General features: G+C 43.7%; 1 pseudogene; it reads left to right on the top strand.

Moving 5' to 3' along the window:
• LOC116472194 (uncharacterized) overlaps nucleotides 1-7,843 on the top strand; it is a 33,933-nt pseudogene extending 26,090 nt beyond the window's left edge.
• The last annotated feature ends 1,040 nt before the right edge of the window (nucleotides 7,844-8,883 follow it).

Genomic DNA, 8,883 nt, shown 5'->3' on the forward strand with positions numbered 1-8,883 from the left:
AAGGAGAAGGAGAAAAGCAAACCATAATCAAGAGAGAGCTGGAAGATGAAATCAATTGGCTATTGACAAATGTGGAAGGGAAGAGAGAAGGGGGAGACCAGGGCTGCTCCCAGATATGGGGCTGCAGCAGGGAATGACAACGTCCTGCAGAGGAGCAGCTGTGCTGGCTTCAGTCTCTGACTCACAAAATACCCCAGGGAAAGATCCGGTGTCATCTTTAGCATCAACCATAAAGTGGCATGCGGTGCAGAGAGTGGCAGCCTGCCTGGGCCACTTTACCCTAAAATGTGGCACCTACTGGGTCCTCCACTTCAGCCACTGCCCCAGGCACTGGCATAATGGTCATTTACAACAATCGTTTCCCTTGCTTGCTTGCCTGGACACCTCCTGGGCCACAAAAGTATGCCTCAAATTAGGCAACTGACATAATAGAGACAGTAGGACCTGTGTCTGAGTCGTGACCATTTTCTCTTCCCCTATCTTCTCTCAGGTTCGCTCTCTGAATTCTCCTGGGGGAGCTCCATCACCTACCAGCTTTTCTTTTTATGAAACTTGAACATCTTAAGCTGAAATTAGCCACCCTTCCTGAATAGCAAAATGCAATCACCTTTACAGGACTCCAGATGTTTCAAATACAAAAAGCCATGGGCAGAAGTAATGTTGCAATTCCATGCCTCAAAAGGGATTCACAGCCTAAGCATCCACAAGAGGGAGCTCTCTAGTACCTTTTCACTTAACAAAGATTTACAATCACCTGCTGTGCACCAGGCTCTATGCTAGGCATTGGAGATACAATAATAAATAAAAATAAAAAGGCCAGCTGCAGTGGCTCATGCCTGTAATCCCAGGACTTTGGGATGCTGAGGCGGGAAGATCATCTGGGCCCAGGAGTTCGAGGCTGTAGCAAGCTATGATTGTGCCACTGCACTCCAGCCTGGGTGACAGAGCATAACTCTGTCTCTAAAGAAAAATATTTATTTATTTATTTAGAGACGGGGTCTTACTCTGTCACCCAGGCTGGAATGCAGTGGCACAATCACAGCTCTTGGCAGCCTCAACCTCCCAGGCTCAGGTGTTCCTCCCACCTCCACCTCAGCCTCCCAAGTAGATGGTGCTACAGGTGCCCACCACCACACCCAGCTAATTTGTGTATTTTTTGTGATCCACCTGCCTTGGCCTCCCAACAAATTAAAATTAAAACTGAAAACGTAAACGCAGGAGCAGTGGTTCAGGCTTGTAATCCCATTTTGGGAAGCCAAGGCAGGAGGAATGATTGAGTCCAGGAATTCGAGACCAGCCTGGCAACATAGTGAGACCTCATCTCTAGAAAAAAAATTAAAAATAGATAAATTAGCCAGGTGTCATGGCACGCACCTGTAGTTCTAGCTACTCAGGAGGCTGAGGTAGGAGGCTTGCTTGAGCACAGGTCAAGGCTGCAGTAAGCCATGTTCACACCACTGCACTCCAGCCTGGGCAACACAGTGAGACACTGTCTCAAAAAAAATTAAAAATAAATAAAAGATCCTGGCCTCATGGATCTTACATTTCTATGGGAGACACAATTAGTAAGTAAACAAATAAGCGGCATCAAACATTGTGATAAAGTTATTAAAAAAAAAAACAGGGCCGGGCGCGGTGGCTCACGCTTGTAATCCCAGCACTCTGGGAGGCCGAGGCGGGCGGATCACGAGGTCAGGAGATCGAGACCACGGTGAAACTCCGTCTCTACTAAAAATACAAAAAAATTAGCCGGGTGTAGTGGCGGGCGCCTGTAGTCCCAGCTACTCGGAGAGGCTGAGGCAGGAGAATGGCGTGAACCCGGGAGGCGGAGCTTGCAGTGAGCCAAGATTGCGCCACTGCACTCCAGCCTGGGCGACAGAGCAAGACTCCGTCTCAAAAAAAAAAAAAAAAAAAATGATGAGACAGAAACTAAGTAGAGGAGGACACTCATCAAGAAGGACATCTCTGGGGAGGCAGCATTTAGGCTGAGACTTGAAGGCTGAGAATAAGCCTGCCTTGTGCTCACTACAAGTGATGCAACAGAAATAATTATGCCATATATTTACAGCTCTACACGTTATTAGGGTGTGGTGTGGGATCCGTGGCAGAAGTGGTGCTGTTTGCATAACTCAATACACGAGGCTGTGCAAGGGAAGATAGTATTTTGAAAAACTATATTATGCGAACTTCTCCCTACTTAACTGTTAAGGAAAACTTATTCAGTGATACTAGTTAAAGCATGGCAAGGAAAACGTCATTCAGAACCATCACGATAGCTACAGGGACCAGGGCAATGGGGTCTTGCAGTCAGGGAGAGAGACTGGGGCAACTCCGAATACAGCACAAGCAGGTGGGAATCATAATTGATGCCAACGAGCAGGGTGGGGGTCAGTGGATGGAAAATTACTAAGAGGAAACATCAGGGGTAAGACGGATTCTGGCTAAACCAACCCAACAGGATTCTTGCTGAAGACAGGCCAGGGTGAACAGGCATCGTGTTGGGGAGGTGGGAGAGGAAAAATCTGATCAGATTTCCAGGATGATCAGATATTGAGAATGAGGGGTTCTGGCTAAACTGACTTAGCAGTGTTCTTTGCTAAAACTGCATGTTAGAAGAAAGTGCACAGATGGGCTGAGCAGAAGATTTGGAAACCTGACTAAAGTTTAGCCAAGCAAAGAATCTTTGTCAAAACCTAAAGTATCCTGGGAGAGAAGGAGGTGCAGATTGGATCGAGACTGTGAAAGAAGGAATGAGAAGAGCAGGAGTTATTATTCAACTTATAACATTCAAGAGATGGCATAGCATAACAATAAACTAGATAGCAGACACAACTGACAGAGAAAGGATTCTCTACATTTTTAACTCACATTAAGTATATCAACAGCTAGTCCCGATGGACTATAGTAGATAGATTGGAAGTTAAAGAAACATCCGCCGTCTCCTGACGAAGGGGATTGTAGGACAGGAAGAAAGAGGAAGCGAGGAGGTGGTCCCACAACGGGTTCCCAGTTTCCTTGAAGTAAGGTGAACAGGCTGAGGGGGAACACCGGGGACTGCAGGGAAATTGCTCCATTCCTTTTTTGGGACTCTGGAAGGAGAACTCTGCAGAGGGTATCCCTGCGCCAATATGGATAAGAGAAGTTGGGCACCAGCATGACTTAGGGGCGCTGCTTCTCAAAACGCCCGTGGAACAGATTTTTGTTGTTGTTCTTTTCCAATTACCCCTGATTCCCTAATAAGATACACTAAAAATGAGTCAATAGAAAAAGAAGATGAGAAAAAAAGGAATACAAGCTCAAGTTTTTTATTAGATTCAATAGACATAAAATTTCTACCAAATTGTTTTGAAAGTTTCAAACGATTCCACCAGACACTGTTGGAAGACAGAACAGAGATTGAACTCAGCTTTTAAAAAGCAGGGGAGTCCCACAGAATGCCTGCCCCCTCCATGGTGGCTTTCTGGTACCCAGATATGTTAATTGGCCAAGCAGGTAATTTCTGTGTGTTATTATCAAAAAGTGTTTCTTTATGAAAACACTGGGTGGGACCACAGGGCAGTCTCGGGTGAGAGGAAAAAGGGACAAGAAGGTCAGACAGCCCCCAAGGAGAGTGGAATTGCTTTTCACACCAGAAAGAGACTTGTACTCCCGCAGCCTCCCTAAATCATCCTGTGAGAATATGTTATTAGCAGACACCTTCAGAATCCCCTGCTAGCATCCTAACAGTGCTTTTGCCAATGATCATTTGGCCACATGCATAGAGCCAGCAGCAAAGACTGGCTTTCATTGTTTTATTCCCGGCAGTATATAGGCTTTCTGGCCTGAAGTAAGACGAAGTAAGAAAGAAAAACATACGTAATAAAATGGAGGAAGTTTCCAGCTCTTCCGGGCTTAGAAGGAGACCTGGTTCAATGCAAGAGTATTTTACATTTAGCACTGTTACTTTTGGGGAAAGAAGAAATGAGAGAAAAAAATGAAGAAGGTAGAGTGACATCAGGAAACCCTGCATAAGGCTAACCATTGTTACCTCCTTTCAGGGTGGGTGGCTGGTTCCCCTTGCTTCCTTTCTTTCTTTGCCACAGACACCAGGGTTCCAGAATTGTCCACTTCTTCACAGTGCCACCACTTGGAATTTCCATATGTATCATGTTTGTCCATAGAGGAATACATAGCTGCCCCCAGAGATCCCCTTTCTACCTACACACAAACACAGGCAGCAGGGTCTCTGTGAACATGAGAAACAAAGATAAGGCAGCCGCAAAGAGAATAGGTTCAAGGGATGCTGGTCTTGCTCACCTGTTGCTGATTAATGGGGCTAGTGCACTCAATTAGAATAGGGTTCACCTGAGATTTGTCCCATCTCCAACTTTCCTCTGATGGAGCCTCCCTTCTATGTAAAAGGTAACCATGACTAGAGAGCCAATCAGTATAAAGCAATAGTGTCCTTTTTGTCCTACCTGGACCTGAGGACTTGTAGACTAGATAATTACCAATCAAATAGGCCACTAAGAGGCCCAGAACTTAGTATCTCTGGCTTTATCATCATTGCCTGAACCTGCAGCTGTTTCCCATGCATCCTGGGCAGGGATAACCTAAAGTCTAAAGGAACTTGCCCTACTTTAAACTGCCCGCCAGTGCTCTTTGCAGAAAAAAAAATGGAGTTCAGGAAGTTGGGGTACAAATAAGAGTTTTGGAAAGGGACAGACCAGTCCAGACAGAAAGGGTTGGACTGTTAATTGGCTGGCTAAATCGAAAGTCATCAGTATTTAGGCTACAGTAACCAAAACAGCATGGTACTGGTACAAAAACAGACACATAGACCAATGGAACAGAATAAAGAGCCCAGAAATAAAGCTGCACACCTACAATCATCTGATCTTAGACAAAGTTGGCAAAAACAAGCAATGGGGAAAGGACTTCCTATTCAATAAATGGTGCTGGGATAACCAGCTAGCCATATGCAGAAGAGTGAAACTGGACCCCTTCTTTAACCATATACAAAAATCAATTCGAGATGGTTTAAAGACTTAGATGTAAAACCTAAAACTATAAAAACCCTGGAAGATAATCTAGGAAGTACCATTCTGAACATAGGACTTAGCAAAGAGTTCATCATGAAGACACTAAAAGCAATTGCAACAGAAATAAAAATGGACAAATGGGACCTAATTAAACTAAAAAGCTTCTGCACAGCAAAAGAAACTATTAGCAGAGTAAACAATCTACAGAATGGGAGAAAATATTGCAAACTATGCATCCAACAAAGGAGTAATATCTAGAATCTATAAGTAATTTAAGCAAATTAACAAGCATTTGTCCATTAAAAAGTTGGGAAAGGACTTGAACAAACACTTTCAAAAGAAGACATACAGCTGGGCACAGTGGCTCACATCTGTAATCCCAGCACTTTGGGAGACCGAAAGGTGGGAGGATCACTTGAGCCCAGGACTTTGAGATGAGCCTGTGCAACATAGTGACTTTGTCTCTCCTAAAAATAAAAAATTAGCCAGGTGTAGTGATGCATACCTGTGGTCCCAGCTACTCTGGTGGCAGGAGGATAGCTTGAGCCCTGGAGGTAGAAACTGCAGGGAGCTGTGATCACATCACTGCATTCCACTCCAGGAACAGAGCAAGACTCTTGTCTCCAAAAAAAAAAAAAGAAGACATATACATGGCCAAAGAGCATAAGAAAAAATGTTCAGTATCACTAGTCAAAAGAGAAATGCAAATCAAAACCACAATAAGATACCATCTTATACCAGTCAGATGGCTATTATTAAAAAGTCAAGAAAATAACAGATGTTGGCAACGTTGTGAAAAAAAGGGAATACTTATACACTGCTGGTAGGAATGTAAATTAGTTCAGCCATTATGGAAAGCAGTTTTGAGATTTCTCAAAGAACTCAAAGCAGAATTACTATTGACCCAGTAATCCCATTATTGGGTATATACCCAAAGGAATATAAATTGTTCTGCCATAAAGGCACATGCATGTATATGTTCATCACAGCACTATTCACAGTAACAAACACATGGAATCAACTTAAATGCCCATCAGTGGAAGACTGGATAAAGAAAATGTGTAATGTATACACCATGGAATACTACACAGCCATAAAAAGGAACAGGATCATGTCCTTTGCAGCAACATAGATGAAGCTGGAGACCATTATCCTAAGCAAACTAACACAGGAACAGAAAACCAAATACTGTATGTTCTCACATTGACTGGACTTTATGTCAATAGACATAGACATAATAATATAGGAGCAATAGACACTGGGGCCTACTGGAGTTTGGAGGGAGGGAGGAGGGTGAGGATCAAAAAACTACCAATCGGGGACTATGCTTATTACCTGGGCGATGAAATAATCTGTATACTAAACTCCCATGACACACAATTTACCTATATAACAAACCTGCATGTATATCTCTGAACCTAAAATTAAAGTTAAAAACAAAAAATGTCATCAGTGTTTGAGGAAGGAGAAAAAAAAAAGAATAGAAACTTCAGACAAACATTTGTTCAGTGCAAAACATTGTAAAATATATAGGGAAAAGTACTTTGAAATACATTCTAACTCAATCATAATGGTGGTGTGACTTTGGACAAGTTAGTTTGTTTCTCTAGTTTCAGTTCCCTCATCAGCAATATGAGGAAAACTGGGTTTTTCTAACATCATTGATGAATTTGACCGTGTATGTGCTGTATCGTATTGGCTTGACCCAGGTTCTATCCGGTTCTCCCACTGCCCCAGCTGCAGGTCTCAGCAGCTCGAGCTGTTAAGAGGAGTGGCAGTGGCCTCCTCACCACCAAGATACCCGAGAGGAGGGTCAGCTCAGCCCAAGACACGGGGAAGGAAGATCCCAAGAGGAGATGGGTGAGGTTGTCAGCTAAACTTGCTCCTGCAACAGTAGAAATGAAAACAAAAAAGGCAGCAGGAAAGGATAAACCTTCAGACCAAAAAAGGCAAACAAAGGGGAAAAAGAAGAGGAAAGAGAAAACAGGCCAAAATGGCTAACCAAGAAAGTCAAGAAGATTTATCTACAGAAAATGGAGAAACTGAAAACGAGGACAGTTCAGCCTCTGATGAAGCTGGAGACGAAGAAGCCACGTCTGATTAGTATCATATGCCCTGTCTTCTCCACAGTCCCTGTCTCCCTTCCTGTACAATCCAGACGAATAGTTTTTATCAACTATTTTGTAAATGCCAAGTGTTTTAGTAGCTCTAGAAACTTTTTTTTCTTTTTTTCTTTTTTTCTTTCTTTCTTTTATTTTTTTTTTCTGTTTTTAAGACAGAGTCTCATTCTATTGCCCAGGCTGGAGTGCAGTGACACATTCTCGGCTCACTGCAACCTTGGCCTCCCAGGTTCAAGCAATTCTCCTGCTTCAGCCTCACGAGTAGCTGGGATCACAGGTGCCTGCCACCATGCCTGGCTAATTTTTTTGTATTTTTAGTAGAGATGGGGTTTTGCCATGTTGGCCAAGCTAGTCTAGAACTCCTGGCCTCAGGTTATCCACCCACCTCAGCCTCCCGACGTACTGGGATTACAGACGTGAGCCACCGTGCCCGGCCTCTAGAAACATTTTTAAGAAGGAGGGAATCCCTCTTCGTCCCATTTTTTTAAGTGTGAATGCTTTTATTTAAGAGATGAAATCATTTGCTAGTTATTTATTTTTTGGTACAACTAGCAAATAATGTGGGATACTGGATTACAAGAGACTTTGACTGTCTTGGGTGTCGGCTTAATATTCCACAAATGGGGGATAGTTTTTATATCCTATAATAGAAAGCACACTACATGGCAATATGGAGTCACAGTCCCATACTTAATGTCTTGAAAATTTTTAATCCTATTCCCATGTTGTTTTTTAGTAGAATTGTTTCCTAAGAAAACCACTCCTTGGCCAGGTGCAGTGGTTCACACCTGTAACCCCAGCATTTTGGGAGGCTGAGGCAGGTGGATCATCTGAGGTCAGGAGTTCGAGACCAGCCTGGCCAACATGGCAAAACCCCATCTCTACTAAAAATACAAAAAATTAGCCGGGTATGGTGGAACGCACTGTAATCCCAGCTACTTGGGAGGCTGAGGCGGGAGAATTGCTTGAACCTGGGATGCGGAGATAGCAGTGAGCTGAGATTGCGCCACTGCACTCCAGCCTGGGCGACAGAGCAAGACTCTGTCTCAACAAAAAAAGAAAACCAATCCTTGACAGTGGCTCTCCCTGTCAAAACTGTGTGCACTCTGTAGCATCTTTGGTTGTGGTGGTCCTGTTTTCCTAGGAACTTTGTTAATGTGCTGGGAAAGACTGAAAATTTCAGTACGTAGTGTCTATGATATAAAATTGTTCATTGACGGTACTTATGTAACAGTTTATCCACATTTGAAGACACTGGCATTTGATATCTTCTTAAGGAAATTTGACCTTCAAATTTCAAGCTGCAAAGTCATGAGAATATCTGTTTTTAAAGCTTACAATACATGGCTTTTTAGATTTTTGGTACAAAATTGTGTACAAATTGTGTGCAAAATGTGAAATGTCTGTGTACTTACTGATCCCCAACACAACCAATAAAATCTCAATTAGAAAAAAGAATTGCTTGATCCAACCTGCCCTGGCCTCTTGGCAGCTTGCCAAAGTGACAGCCCCCTGCCACTGCCGTTGCTTCCTCTCCTCACGCCACTGGCTGAGCTTCCACACAGCTGCGTCCTTTCTGCCCCAGCAGGAGCCTCGGCTGCTCAGGCGCCCAAGTTCTACCCAACCGGACCCAGCTGTTGGCTTCCCCAGCAGCTGCTGGGGAAAAGTGGCAGCGGGGGCGGGTGGAGAGGCAAGTAACACCCTGGAGGTCTGGGAAATTTAATAATAATTAGATGGTCAAG

Source organism: Hylobates moloch, unplaced genomic scaffold, assembly GCF_009828535.3.
Source record: "Hylobates moloch isolate HMO894 unplaced genomic scaffold, HMol_V3 SCAFFOLD_8, whole genome shotgun sequence".
In the NCBI taxonomy this organism is placed as follows: domain Eukaryota; kingdom Metazoa; phylum Chordata; class Mammalia; order Primates; family Hylobatidae; genus Hylobates; species Hylobates moloch.